General features: G+C 45.8%; 1 protein-coding gene across 7 annotated transcripts in view; it reads right to left on the minus strand.

The window, feature by feature from the left end:
- LOC109869206 (calmodulin-binding transcription activator 1) overlaps nt 1-14,869 on the minus strand; it is a 435,704-nt gene that overhangs the window by 301,451 nt on the left and 119,384 nt on the right. The window lies entirely within an intron of this gene.

Below are 14,869 nucleotides of genomic sequence, written 5' to 3' on the forward strand. Positions count from 1 at the left end.
AGCCCTGCAAACTGAGTTCATTTCTACTATAGTCTACCTTTTAGAGTTCTGTCAATAGTATCAATAACCTCTTAAAGAAATCCCAAAGCAACCCAGTTGAGAACACACCGAAGTCAATCAGTTTGGGAGGGGGATGGGGGGGATGGGGGGTTATATCTAGAATGTTACTATTAACTGGTGCTTTATGAGGCTATTATCGGCTTTTTGCCATGGCAGGAGACATACACGTGGTCGTGGTGGTGGCTGAGGGTTGCAGAGGACAGATCTGTATCACATTGTTTGTGGATGGATCAATAATCCCACAACTTTAATTAGCAGGGGGGTCAGGCTGGCTGGGTCTGTGCAGGGTAGAGCCGCAGCTGCAGGGCCCCAGGTAAAGCTCATCAGTAAAGGGGGCTTACAGTTACCGCTCAGCCCCTAATCTCTCTGCCCATCGCACCCAAATTAAAGCAGCAAATGGGAAATTGATTTCTATCCCCCCTGTCCGTGGCAATATCTCCTTTTGTCTTAAGGACATTAGGCAGGCCTGGCCTGCACCTTGCCTAAGCTGTTCTTTAAAATGTTCATTATCGATACTGAGGCTGGACTGGCACCGTGCCAGAGGCTGAGGCAGAGCAGCCAATGTGAAGAGTAGGAGGAGGTGCTGGGTCTTTGATGGCAGATATTTCATAGATCTGTAAAACCATGGCAGACTAGAAGAGGAAGCCAGTGACCTCTGCCTTTAACCTGAGCTACTGCTGATGCTGACAGTGCACTGTACCACCCACAGGACTGAGATGGAGCAGATTAGATAGACCATCCTGGGAGGCAGCAGGCATCAGCTCTACTCCTCTCCCTTTACTGGTGAAGAAAACAAGAGGATGGATCCAAAACTATAGGGGGAGTGAGTCAGCAAAACCCCTCCACCAGACCTGATAGTGATGAAGACGCCGTCGCAGCCAGCCAGCCTACTGATATCACCCAGAATCAAAAGAACTATAATCAATTTATGGAGCTATTTCAGTATCAACAGAAATTATATTTAAATTTCATCATTTTTTATTTCTATTAGGATATTGAATTTCGATTTAATATTTTGTCATTTGTAATGCACAAATTTAATCCTTGAATTTATACATTTGTATTTCATTATTTGAAACTGAATTGACTGAATATTGCATTCAGTTTTTAAATTATATTTAATTTTATATTACATTTCAATATTTATATATTTAAATATGGTAGATATTGCATTCAGTATCTGTGTTTCAAGTTTACAAACTATCATTTAAAGTTCATCAAAGTTTGATATTTTCAACTTCTCAGATGCATTCAGATTCAGTTTTCAAATTCAGATAAATGTCTCTAAATTCAGATTCAAAACCAGAGACGGCCTCCCGAGTGGCGCAGTGGTCTAAGGCGCTGCATCGCAGTGCTAGCTGTGCCACTAGAGATTCTGGGTTTGAGTCCAGGCTCTGTCACGCCTGGGAGGCCCATGGGGCGGCGCACAATTGGCCCAGCGTCGTCCGGGTTAGGGAGGGTTTGGCAGGCAGGGATATCCTTCTCTCATCGCCCACTAGTGACTCCTGTGGCGGGCCGGGCACAGTGCATGCTGACACGTTCACCAAGTGTACGGTGTTTCCTCCGACACATTGGTGTGGCCGGCTTCCGGGTTGGATGGGCAAGAGGCAGTGTGGCTTGGTTGGGTTGTGTTTCGGAGGACGCATGGCTCTTGACCTTCGCCTCTCCTGAGTCCGCACGGGAATTGCAGCGATGAGACAAGACTGTAACTACCAATTGGATACCGTGAAAAATTACAATATATATATATATATATATAAAAACAGAGACAACATCCAGGTAGAGGGTAACAGATATAATCAAACGCTCCAGCAAGGTTACTCATCAAAAAATTACCCACCTGGGTTACATTTCACCCCCTTTTGACCTCATACGCAGAGATCACGGCACCAATACAACTGACTGGGTTTGAAATCAGGCCTACTGAACAACAACAAACCTTTCTGTGGCAAACAGAAGCAGACATATCTGTGCTCCGCATTTAATAAGAGTGCACCCAAGGTGGTTTAGTGATCCATGCATGTGATTAGTGTGTCGTCCATTACATGAACCTCCTGAACTGATCCATATAGGCTTCAGCCAAGTGATATGCAGGAGATCTGGTTCAAACTCAGTCAGTCACAAGAGCAAGATTAAATAGGAAGTGGAAAGGCTATCCTTAGAAGGGCAGTGATAGAGCCATTCAACTATATTATTATGGGGGCCAAATTGCCATTTTTGTGACACTTCCTTCTAACGTGTCCTTAGCGGGCTGTGATCATCATAGAGTCTTTCTTAGCTTTTAAGAATGGGGTCAGAATAACTTGTAGCCAAAACAGTTTAAAAGCTAGAGCTAAATTCATAGGGTGGAAATAAATTCAACACGCCACATTGGCTTTAGAAACCATCAGAAGCTTCTCTTTACCACAGAGAGTGTTTGATTCTATCAGTTCTCCTCGACCATTCCTGGCTGGCAAAGTATCAGGATGTTGTCTCTGGTTCTGAATCGGAATTTAAAAACCGAATTTGAAAACATGCATCTGGTAAGTTGAATATACTTTTAATTCATTTGTAAACTTGATACACAGACGATGAATGCAGTATATCTAATATTGAAACTGTATTAGTATTGAATTTGAATATTCAATTAAATTGAAAATGAATATTAAAACTGAAATACAATATTAATTCATTATGGAATTCAAATACAATTTCTGCTGGCACTGAAATCGGTCGATACCTATGTGTCACTTTTCTCAGACGGCAGTTTCTGTGGTGCCGTGCTGATGTTTTCCACTTCGCGGCAGGACTCTATTTGTCATTCTAATGAACTTCTCCGCGGGGAAGAAAATCCCAGACAACATTTCTTAAGATGTCAGAGGAGTGAGAATGTAAAGTGTGCAACACAGTTAATTCAAGTGTGCTTCGGCCTAGCCTGCAGGCATGGGGCTTAGGCTATGTCTCATTCACTGAAACGTACTGTACTTCCAAGTATAGGGCTTAGGGAGCACTACCAGATTGAGGAGTACACATTTGGGACAGGTCCATAAACCCTCTCGGGCCCATGGGCCAATCTATTGGAGTGGAAGTCCTTTTCATTGAGGATGGGCAGGCAGACAGAAAGCAGCCCTTCCTCTCCTTTGCCAACCCTGATTTGCCTGAGAGCCTTATGGCGTGACAGTAGACTACCATGTTTAGACTGAGAGACACATTGTTTGGGTGGTATGGAAATGAGTTCTTAAGCAAACCGTTCCAGTGCCTTAGTAGGTTAGCCAAGCGATCAGGCTGGGGTGGGAGCATGGTACACTATATATACAAAAGTATGTGGACACCATTTCAAATTTGTTGATTTCGCTATATCTGCCCACAGCCATGAAATCTCCATAGACAAACATTGTCAGTAGAATGGCCTTACTGAAGAGCTCAGTGACTTCCAACGTTACACCGTCATAGGATGCCACCTTTTAAACAAGTCAGTTTGTAAGATTTCTGCCCTGCTAGAGCTGCCCCAGTCAATTGTAAGTGTAAGTTATTGTGAAGTGAAAAGGTCTAGGAGCAACAACGGCTCAGCAGCGAAGTGGTAGGCCAAACAAGCTCAAAGAACGGAACCGCAGAGTGCTGAAGCGCGTAGAGCGTAGAACTTACCTGTCCTCGGTTGCAACACTCACTACCGAGTTCCAAACTGCCTCTGGAAGCAACATCAGCACAAGAACAGTTCGTCGGGAGCTTCATGAAATGGGCCAAGCAGTCGCACACTAGGTTAAGATCCCAATGCGCAACGCCAAGCATCGGCTGGTGTGGTGTAAAGCTCGCCGCCATTGGACTCTGGAGCAGCAGAAACGCATTCTCTGGAGTGATTAATCACACTTCACCATCTGGCAGTCCGACGGACAAATCGAGTTTGGTGGATGCCAGGAGAACGTCACCTGCCCCAATGCATAGTGCCAACTGTAAAGTTTGGTGGAGGAGGAATAATTGTCTGGGGCTGTTTTTCATGGTTCGAGCTAAGCCCCTTAGATACAGGAAAGTGAAATCTTAACTTTACAGCATACAACGACATTCTAGACAATTCTGTGCCTCCAACTTTGCAGAAAAAGTTTGGGGAAGGCCCTTTCCCGTTTCAGCACGACAATGCCCCTGTGCACAGAGCTCGGTATGGAAGACCTTGAGTGACCTGCACAGAGCCTTGACCACAACCCCATCGAAAACCTTTCAGATGAATTGAAACGCCGACTGCGAGCCAGGCCTAAACGCTCAACATCAGTGCCCGACCTCACTAATGCTCTTGTGGCTGAATAGAAGCAAGTCCCCGCAGCAATGTTCCAACATCTAGTGGAAAGCCTTCCCAGAAGAATGGAAGCTGTTATAGAAGCAAAGGGGGACCAACTCCATATTAATGGCCATGATTTTGGAATGAGTTGTTCGATGAGCAGGTGTCCACATACATTTGGTCATGTAGTGTACTAAAGGCAACATCAAGGTTGTGGGTTCCATTCCCTAATGGACTACTAAATATTAGTTTGGGATGAAAGCCTGCCTTCATTCTATGACAGACCGTAAGGTGGCACTGTGAGTATGGTAGGCCGCCCTACACATACCTGTGAGCCGTATATGTACGGTGAGCTGTGTAAAAGGAGAGGCAGGAAGGAGCTACAGCGGCTTGCGAGTGTTATAAATCTGCCGGTACGCCAGGGCTCTTTTCTCATTTGTTAGGCAGCCATGTGTGAAAATGTTAATGAAGGCCCATATAATCTAGGAGATTCTCACCATTAAAATGTCCTTCACGTACCCATAGAGCTTTCTGCTTACACACGGACTATTGTGCGCATCAATCCTTCCACTGTCGTACTAATAATAGATCTAATTGCTTCAGTCAGCCCACTAGCGCTCTCAGCGTCGTCCTGCATCTTAAAGAGGAGGAGAGGAAGGAAGGGTGGCTTGTGATAGACTAGTTCTATTTATAACGTACAGACAGGGACAGCCACAAAGGGCAGTGACATTGTAGTTTCCAAAATCTAACCAAGTCTTCATCATCGTCTCCAATAAAATATTCACCAACCAGATGACAAAATATTTACCAGGCCCGAGCCAGGCTTGGCAGTGCTTTTTACCTCATTCATTATGGATGAAGCTGAGCCGGAATAAAAGTGGGCCTCCTCCGTCGTCACGTGATGCTGCTTCCACTGACCTCAACGACCTGCCTGCTACACATCATGATCAGAAGTATGTGGACTGCTCGTCGAACATCTCATTTCAATTCATCCCAAAGGTGTTCGATGGGGTTGAAGTCAGGACTTTGTGCAGGCCCGTCAAGTTCTTCCACACCAATCTCGACAATCAATTTCTGTATGGACCTCGCTTTGTGCACGGGGGCATTGTCATACTGAAACAGGAAAGGGCCTTCCCCAAAATGTTGCTTCAAAGTTGAAAGCACAGAATCGTCTAGAATGTCTTTGTATGCTGTAGCGTTAAGATGCATCTTCTCTGGAACTAAGGGGTCTAGCCATGAAAAACAGCCCCAGACCATTATTCCTCCTCCACCAAACTTTACATTGGGGCAGGTAGCGTTCTCCTGGCATCCGCCAAACCCATATATGTCCGTCGGACTGCCAGTTGGCATTGCACATGGTGCTCTTACAAGGAACCCAAACCGCCATCGTGCATACATTTATTTTGTCCCCCTACACCAAACTCGATCACGACACGCAGGTTAAAATATCAAAACAAACTCTGAACCAATTATATTAATTTGGGGTCAGGTCGAAAAGCATTAAACATTTATAGCAATTTAGCTAGTTAGCTTGCACTTGCTAGCTAATTTGTCCTATTTAGCTAAATTGCTGTTGCTAGCTAATTTGTCCTGGGATACAAACATTGAGTTGTTATTTTACCTGAAATGCACAAGGTCCTCTACAAGGCCCTCCAATTAATCCACACATAACACGGTCAACCGAATCGTTTCTAGTCATCTCTCTTCCTTCCAGGATTTTTCTTCTCTTGACTTTATATTGCGATTGGCAACTTTCATAAATTATGTGCATTACCGCCACTGACCTATTTCGTCTTTCAGTCACCCACATGGGTATAACCAATGAGGAGATGGCATGTGGGTACCTGCTTCTATAAACCAATGAGGAGATGGGAGAGGCAGGACTTGCAGCGCGATCTCCGTCAGAAATAGAATGGATTTCTATTTTAGCAGACGCTCGTTGCCTCGTGCAAGCAGTGTGGGTGCAATAATTGAATAACATAGATTTATAAATTTACACCGCGACGCGAGCGGTGTGGTCAGCCTTTTAGGCTTGTTTGTGGCTGCTCGGCCATGGAAACCCATTTCATGTAAGGACAATCTACTGCCAATGTTTGTCTATGGAGATTGCATGGCTATGTGCTCAACTTTATACACCTGTCAGCAACGGGTGTGGCTGAAATTGCCAAATCCACTAATTTAAAGGAATGTCTACATACAGTAGCAGTCAAACGTTTGGACATACCTACTCATTCCAGGGTTTTACTGTATTTTTACATTGTAGAATAATAGTGAAGACATCAAAACTATGAAATAACACATATGTAGTAACCAAAACAGTGTTAAACAAATCAAAATATATTTATATTTGAGATTCTTCAAATAGGCACCTTTTGCCTTGATGACAGCTTTACACTCTTGACATCGTTTTTGATCTCTTCACTATTATTCTACAATGCAGAAAATAGTAAAAAATAAAGAAAAACTTTAGACTGGTACTGTACTTTAGTAGATATTGTGTATGTGTCTGTATTTTATTTGTCTTGGATGATTGGGGAGTGTAGATTGGGGAGTGTTGGATAGTCTTGGTGTGAGCCACCATTACAGGGTTTGGTTATTATTTCATTGTCATAATGCCTTTGTCTGTCTGTCTGTTTGTCTGTCTAGAGATAGAGAGAGAAACCGTCTTGGTCCTTTCTGAATTAGCTGCTTGAATTAGCACTCAATGAATCTAAGTGCCTTTCGTGTCCTCTCCCAGAGAGTTAGGATTGCGTAATTACTCTAAAATGAGAAAGAGATGGAGAAAGAGAGAGAGAGAGACCGAAGAGAGAAAGAGAATAATAAAGAAGAGGGTGAGAGAAAAAGAGAGAGAGGAGGAGAAGGGTGACAGGTACTTCATCTCTCTGAGTATATCCTCTATGAGGGAACAGTGCTTGTATCCCCAATACCTCCACATACCTGCAGGGTAGAGCTTTAACACATGCGATCATATTGGTCCCGCACTTAACATAATACAGCCCACACAGGCAAAACAAATAATGCAACCATCCAGCATTTCACATTTCCAAAGCCGGGGTTTAGTGGGATAGGAGGGAGAGCGAGGCTAAAGGCGAACAATTACCGTTGATCCCAAGCCATCCCACAACAGTCACTACCATGCAGACGGTTGGAGGAGCTGTCTGTTTAGAAAGGAAGTCCCCATTTCTCACTCACACACACCCACACAGACAGAACACGCACGCACACAACCTCCAGCCTCATTTTGCCTCCTTTTTTTGGGGGCTTAGAAAAAGCCCCCCGTGCAGCCCTAGAGAGAGGAGCAGGTGTGTTAACCCCAGGGTCCGGAGCCTTTCCAATTAAGACACATAGAGAGAGCCCAGGCTGCCAAGCACATTCCTTTACACTGACCTCGCTTTGCTCACTGCAACACACATTCACTTAGATGGAAACAGAAACACACAGGCTGCATGGCTGCCTCTATAGGCCCTCTCCCCTCCTCCCACTGCTCCACCCCCCCCCCCCCCCCCCCCCCCCCCCTCAGCCTGGTTTACTTCTGGATCTATTTACATGTGCTGCCTAATAGGCGAGCCTCATCCAGCTTCATCCGCAGCACACACAGCCATTTATTGACAAAGATATAGTGTTTAACAGCTCTCTGTCACAGTATTCTTGCTTTCCATCTGGCGAGCGAACGAGAGAGAGAAATAGAGATAGAGAGAGACAGAGAAAGAGAGAAAATGTGTGTGTGCTTGTGTGCCAGCATTATTGATAAAGACAGATTATTAGAGATGTCCAAAATTAAACTCATAATCAGCCAGCTGAATAAAAGGGAGACGATTAAACAAATAAATCCAAATGTTTGTCTGGATATCCCCTCAAGGACTATGCTGATTTGCTCAAACTCAGGATCTCAATGCCCTCTGAAATATTATTGCGAAAGTTGAATAATCAAACAATTCAGCCAAGACTTTGACTGAACAGCCACACAAGCTACAGAAGGACCTTGTCAAAGCCCCTTATAAAATGGTTGGTTTTGGTCAATTTGGCATTCCAGCCATGACGCTATTGATAACCCTCTAATTATTTGTTTTGTATTTACTCATTTACAATTGGCATGAGGAAATGCCATTATCATTCAATATTGTCAATATTGATTTCAACACGAGGTGAGATCATTACTGGATCCAAGGATTGATGACATATACTGACCGCTCTTGACCAAGCAACTATAAATGGTTGGGCGAAATTCTCTCTCATCTTCCCATGTAGGCCATTAATATAACACCAATCAAAGTCATTTGTCTCACTTGTTGAACATCTCAACAAAATAAAAGGCTCTTTAGTCTGTCCTGGTTGAGTTACATGGTTTTTTAAAAAGGTTCATAGCCTCCGCCAGTCATAAAAGGACAGATTTCAGATACTGTGATGGACATAAATAGGCTATTCTATTCGCTCATCTCTGTCGCTCTCCAGTCTCCGCCATAGTTTTCCTCTGCTGTCCATTGGATCTCACAGTCTGCAGTGCGGGGTCGTTCATCTTCAGAAAATGTTGATTTACTGTTAATGACATTCAGTGCACTTCCTGTGACATTCCTTTTATTGGGTCCTGGGCCTTTATTTGGGCGATCTAGTAGAACGGCCTGTCCGCCCATGTACCCGCTTTATGGCTGGAGAGGGAATAAATCCCCCAACATTCACAGCCATGCCCTGACAACAGCTTATCTCACAGTACAGATCAAATGATTCATTCAAGTGATTCTAATTTATATTTACTTTAAAAAACAACAAAAGCAACAGGACAAAGTGATAAATCGTCAGCAGTGATCACCCTCTGTCTGGGTGGTTATTATTGCACTTCTCTACAAACAACAGTGGGGGAGGGGGAGGTGAGATGGCATCTTTCTACATCTCAATGGCTGTGGGAGAAGGTAGTTTGAGGGAAGGTAGTGCATGGACAGATGGCGTCCTTCTCCATGGCTGTGGGACTGGGAGAAGGAGTCAGGGTAGATTGAGGGAGGTTATTTGACGTATGCTGGGTAGCTGCAGTGCAGGCGAACAGTGCAGACCAGAGTATGGCATAGCGGAGAGGGGTTGAACCTCCAGTGGCCCAGCAGAGTAGAGTTGTGGACAGCCTTGGAAGGTCAGGCTGCATCCTCTCCCCCCTATCTCCATCAGCTCTTTTGTATTGGCTGGGCTGCAGTCAGAGCACACAGAGCAGCTGGAGGTGTGGGGCTGGTGGGGGGTGGGGGGGGGGGGCTACAGTGCCCATCATCGACCACACTCCCTGCCTAATTACCTCTCTGTCCTGGCCCTGTGATCCTTTGTTCAGCCAGGCCTCTCTGGTAAGTAACCCTGGGCTACTGAGTCACGGGTCTACTGGGCTACTGAGCCACGGGTCTCCTGGGCTACTGAGCCACGGGTCTACTGGGCTACTGAGCCACGGGGCTACTGAGCCATGGGTCTACTGGGCTACTGAGCCATGGGTCTACTGGGCTACTGAGCCACGTGGCTACTGAGCCATGGGTCTACTGGGCTACTGAGCCACGGGGCTACTGAGCCATGGGTCTACTGGGCTACTGAGCCATGGGTCTACTGGGCTACTGAGCCATGGGTCTACTGGGCTACTGAGCCAGGGGTCTACTGGGCTACTGAGCCATAGGGCTACTGAGCCACGGGTCTACTGGGCTACTGAGCCAGGGGTCTACTGGGCTACTGAGCCATGGGGCTACTGAGCCATGGGGCTACTGGGCTACTGAGCCACGGGGCTACTGAGCCATGGGGCTACTGGGCTACTGAGCCACGGGGATACTGAGCCACTGGGCTACTGAGCCACGGGGCTACTGGCTAGGTGGGCTGGGTGGACGCACTCATTAAACCCCAGCAGCTACTACAACCCCTCTCACCACACAACACAGAGAGATAAACTATGAAAGACTAATGGAGTGGGGAGGGGGAGAGAAATAGAAAGACAGAAATAGCAGAGAAGAGAGGAAACAAATAGAGGATATTCTGCTAAACCTTTTTAATCATTAAAACATTAGTCCTCTAAACTGAACATTTTTTAATGTGATTGCAGAAAGCTTCGAGCTTTGGCCACCATTTAAGATGATATCTTACACATTTAGGAGGCCATAATGTAAAACCTACAATCTCAGCTACTCAACCTCCTCTGGTGCTCTGCTCTGTCTGGGTGTCAAATGATGTTTGGTATTGATTTACATACAGTAGTTTGCCCAATTACAGTGGAACCATACCAAGGGACATCATATTATGCTCTCACCTGCATCTCTCCAGTCCTCTCTAACCACCCTAGAGTATCACCTAACTCCCCTCCCTCGCTCTTTCCCTCCTTCCTCTCCTCTTCTCCTTTGACTCGTAACTCATGTCAGCCCAGTTTTCCCGTCAGTGCATTCCCTCCCTACTGTGACCGAGATGGAAAAAGCTATTTTACTGAAGGGGCTTATTTGTTCTCTTGTTTGTTTCTTCTTCGTCTCTTTCATCTTTGTCTTTTTTGGCTGCCCCGTTATTCCCTCCTTACTCCCCAGAGAGCGAGAGGAAACGATAGGGGGAAGGAGAGAGGGCTGGGGGAGAAGGAGAGAGACAGAGGGGGTCTCTTTGAAGGAGAGAGAGAGGAGAATTGAAAATGTCCAGTGTTGAAATGTGAAGGAGGGAAGTTGAACAAAACCAATCTGCCTGTAATAAGGGGAGAGAGGAGAGGAGAGAGGGAGAGGAGGAGAGGAGAGGAGAGGGGGAGAGTAGGAGAGGAGAGGGGGAGAGAGGAGAGGAGAGGAGAGGAGAGGAGAGGAGAGGAGAGGAGAGGAGAGGAGAGGAGAGGAGAGGAGAGGAGAGGAGAGGAGAGGAGAGGAGAGGAGAGGAGAGGAGAGGAGAGGAGAGGAGAGGAGAGGAGAGGGGGAGAGGAGAGGAGAGGAGAGGAGAGGAGAGGAGAGGAGAGGAGAGGAGAGGAGAGGAGAGGAGAGGAGAGGAGAGGAGAGGAGAGGAGAGGAGAGGAGAGGAGGAGAGGAGAGGGGGAGAGGAGGAGAGGAGAGGGGGAGAGGAGGAGAGGAGAGGGGGAGAGAGGAGAGGAGAGGAGAAGAGGAGAGCTGAGAAGGAAGGAACAGTTGGAGTCCCCTACAGTATTAGAGAAGGAAGGAACAGTTGGAGTCCCCTCCAGTATTAGAGAAGGAAGGAACAGTTGGAGTCCCCTCCAGTATTAGAGAAGGAAGGAACAGTTGGAGTCCCCTCCAGTATTAGAGAAGGAAGGAACAGTTGGAGTCCCCTCCAGTATTAGAGAAGGAAGGAACAGTTGGAGTCCCCTCCAGTATTAGAGAAGGAAGGAACAGTTGGAGTCCCCTCCAGTATTAGAGAAGGAAGGAACAGTTGGAGTCCCCTCCAGTATTAGAGAAGGAAGGAACAGTTGGAGTCTCATACAGTATTAGAGAAGGAAGGAACAGTTGGAGCCCCCTCCAGTATTAGAGAAGGAAGGAACCGCTGGATGTGTATCTAATAACCCTGACAAAGCACAATATTACATTATTTCCTAAGTTGACTGACTGACAGTGGAAGGGATAGCAGACTGCTGTCAGTACAGTGTAGTGACCACAAGGTGCTGTGACAGAATGGGCCCTGATGATAAAAACAAGCTTCTTCAATAGCACTCCTCTACATCAACCCCAGTAGGCTGTCTACTCTACATTGTGGGCATGCTGTTACATTACATCACAACATTACTGCTGCTACTAGGAGATTGATAGAACTGTAATGATACAAGTAATTCAAGCGAAACGTGGTGTTCCTGTACAGGACACAGAGTGAGGTGTTCATCATAACAAGACAAGGTAGTGACGGTAGAAGTTTCAAACAGACAGAGCTTGTTATATCGTCTTTTCGAAATTTTGACCAAAATGTCCTCATGCTGATTTGTAATGAAGATTTCCTTACTTTCATCTTCTGCCTCAGCTGACTCTCTGTTGTTTGTCTATTCTTCAGATTGTGATTGGCATAATTACGCTGCTCGGATTGAATCAAAAGGAGAGAGAGGAGGGAGATGGAGAGAATCAAAAGGAGAGAGAGGAGTGAGATGGAGAGAATCAAAAGGAGAGAGAGGAGTGAGATGGAGAGAATCAAAAGGAGAGAGAGGAGTGAGATGGAGAGAATCAAAAGGAGAGAGAGGAGTGAGATAGAGAGAGGGATAATGTTGTGGATACCGTTTGATTGTGACTAAATGAGGAAGACCATACTCTGACGAGAACCATCCTATTCTTCTAATTCTGTGTTGTCTCCCGTTTGCTCCTCAGCCTCTGATGACTTTGTCGTTTATTTGTTTGCTGCTTCATTTATTCAGCCAGGATGCTCTGGGGGGTATCCTCATCTCATAATGCAAGACGAGGTGATTTTTCCCCCTTCCTTTCGCTTTTCTTTCCTTTTCTTTTCCTGTGCAGAAGGCGATGTCCCTTATGGTTTGGCCATATATACTGTAATGTATAGGCTAGAACAGTCCTGTATATTAATCAAGCAGTTGACAAAGGAGCCATCCTACACACTGCAGCTCGGGCCCCTATGCTCTTTCTGCATCACACCCTATCCCAGAATCCTCTCTGTTCTGGGGGACAGGGATCTCCCCTCCCTCACTGGGCGAATGTGGCTAAGAGTCCTACTGTACCAGCGGAGGCTGCTGAGGGGAGGACGGCTCAAAATAAAGGCCGAAACGGGGCAAATGGAATGGCATCAATTCCACTTATTCCCCTCCAGCCATTACCACAAGGCCGTCTTCCTCAATGTGTTGTGCCACCAACCTCCTGTGCACATCTATACACTCATATATATATTTAATTTAACCTTTATTTAACTAGGCAAGTCAGTTAAGAACAAATTCTTATTTGACTGTATTGTATAAAAGCAGTTACTACGTAATTATACATTAGTCCTATGCAGTTATACGTTGGAACATGATCCCCATACGCAAGTATACAGTAAACATATGTAGTCACAGCATATTCGTCAGTCATTTAAGGTATTTAGTGTTAATCATCCAGCCAAACCCGGACGACACTGGGCCAATTGTGCGCCATCCTATGGGACTCCCAATCACGGCCGGATGTGATACAGCCTGGATTTGAACCAGGAACTGTAGTGACGCTTCTTGCACTGAGATGCAGTGCCTTAGGCGACTGCGCCACTCGGGAGCCCATATCTACACATTGTGTAGGAAAGGTCAGTCACTAAGCGTAATTTACAAATGATGTCCTTGAGTTTGACCTTAACCTTCCTACTGCTGCCAGAAAAATGACTGTACATGTGGCCAGCCAGCCAGTCAGTCAGACAGACAGACAGACAGACAGACAGGGGGTCTCTTTGAAGGAGCTAACCCCAGCGGGGGTGCCGCTGCTGATCTGAGGTCAGTCCATAAAGGACCCGTGAGGCTGTCTCCCTGGAGGAGGTTGAAGCTGAGGCTCGGGGCTTGGGGCTCTTCAGTCTCCCTTCAGACTTCAGCTAAGTGATAAAAGTCTCTGTTTCCCCCGACCAACCCCAAGGGAATCCCACTGTGTCTGTCTCTCTACATCTACTCTCTCCTTTCTCTCTCTCTCTCTCACTCTCAAGCTAAGGAAGAATCAATGACTCCCACTGTCCCCTTTTCCTCCCTCCTCCTTCCCTGTGTCTCTTTAACGGTCGGTGACTCTTTCTCTCTTCTCTTCATGGCGTCACCTCTTTCTCTCCATCAACTCTCCTCTAATATAGAACCTATCGCTTCTTTTAGCTATCACCCTCTGTGAGTCCTCTCCTTCACCTTTACATTCCCTTTATCGTTGTCTATGGGTATATTTATCTCTAGGTGCTAGTGGGGGAGAGGGCCAGTCCCCTGCTTCTACTGAGAAAGGCATGGAAACTACAGGTAAGGCACTGTGCTTCATGGAAAAACCACAGGTATGACCCATTAGCTTTATTGTTTCCACCTCAAGAAGAGGACTCGCTGTGCCTGTGTGTAGAACGTGTAAACGACTGGTCTACAGTTAACACAGCAACCAGCGATGGAAGAGTGATTGACATAGGATAGAAAAGAAGAGGCGAGGAAGTGGAATGAAGGAGAAAAGTCAGAGACCGTCTTGTTCAAGGGTTTCAGCAAAATCGATTCGTTCATAGCCTATTCAATGAACTGCATGCATTTTCACTTGATGGATGAGGTAGGAAAGGTATTATTTATCAGAAACCCATTGGTCTAGTCCACTTATCAGAACTGCAATTGTCTGTGAGTACCGCACAGATAAAGAGACAGTATTTTACTGAAGTGTAATAACTACGTTGAAAAATTATTTTTGGTGGAGAAATCTATTTGTACTTTACTGCTATATTCTTTCCCAAATAAGCCTACTTTGTTAGCCTCTGCGGCGTTGTCATAGCAATATGCAGTACAATGCCTTATCGAAGAGCCACTTCAACCTTTTCAACATTCTACGACGAGAACCCCTCTCCTTCTGCTGTTACCTTCATCACTCCCGAATGATTCTTATCTTGTTTTTCTTCACCCAAGAAGTGTTAACAACAACCTTGAAGCTTAGTAAACATTTAAGTTGGGGGGAAAAATTG

This window comes from Oncorhynchus kisutch, linkage group LG24, assembly GCF_002021735.2.
Source record: "Oncorhynchus kisutch isolate 150728-3 linkage group LG24, Okis_V2, whole genome shotgun sequence".
NCBI lineage: Eukaryota > Metazoa > Chordata > Actinopteri > Salmoniformes > Salmonidae > Oncorhynchus > Oncorhynchus kisutch.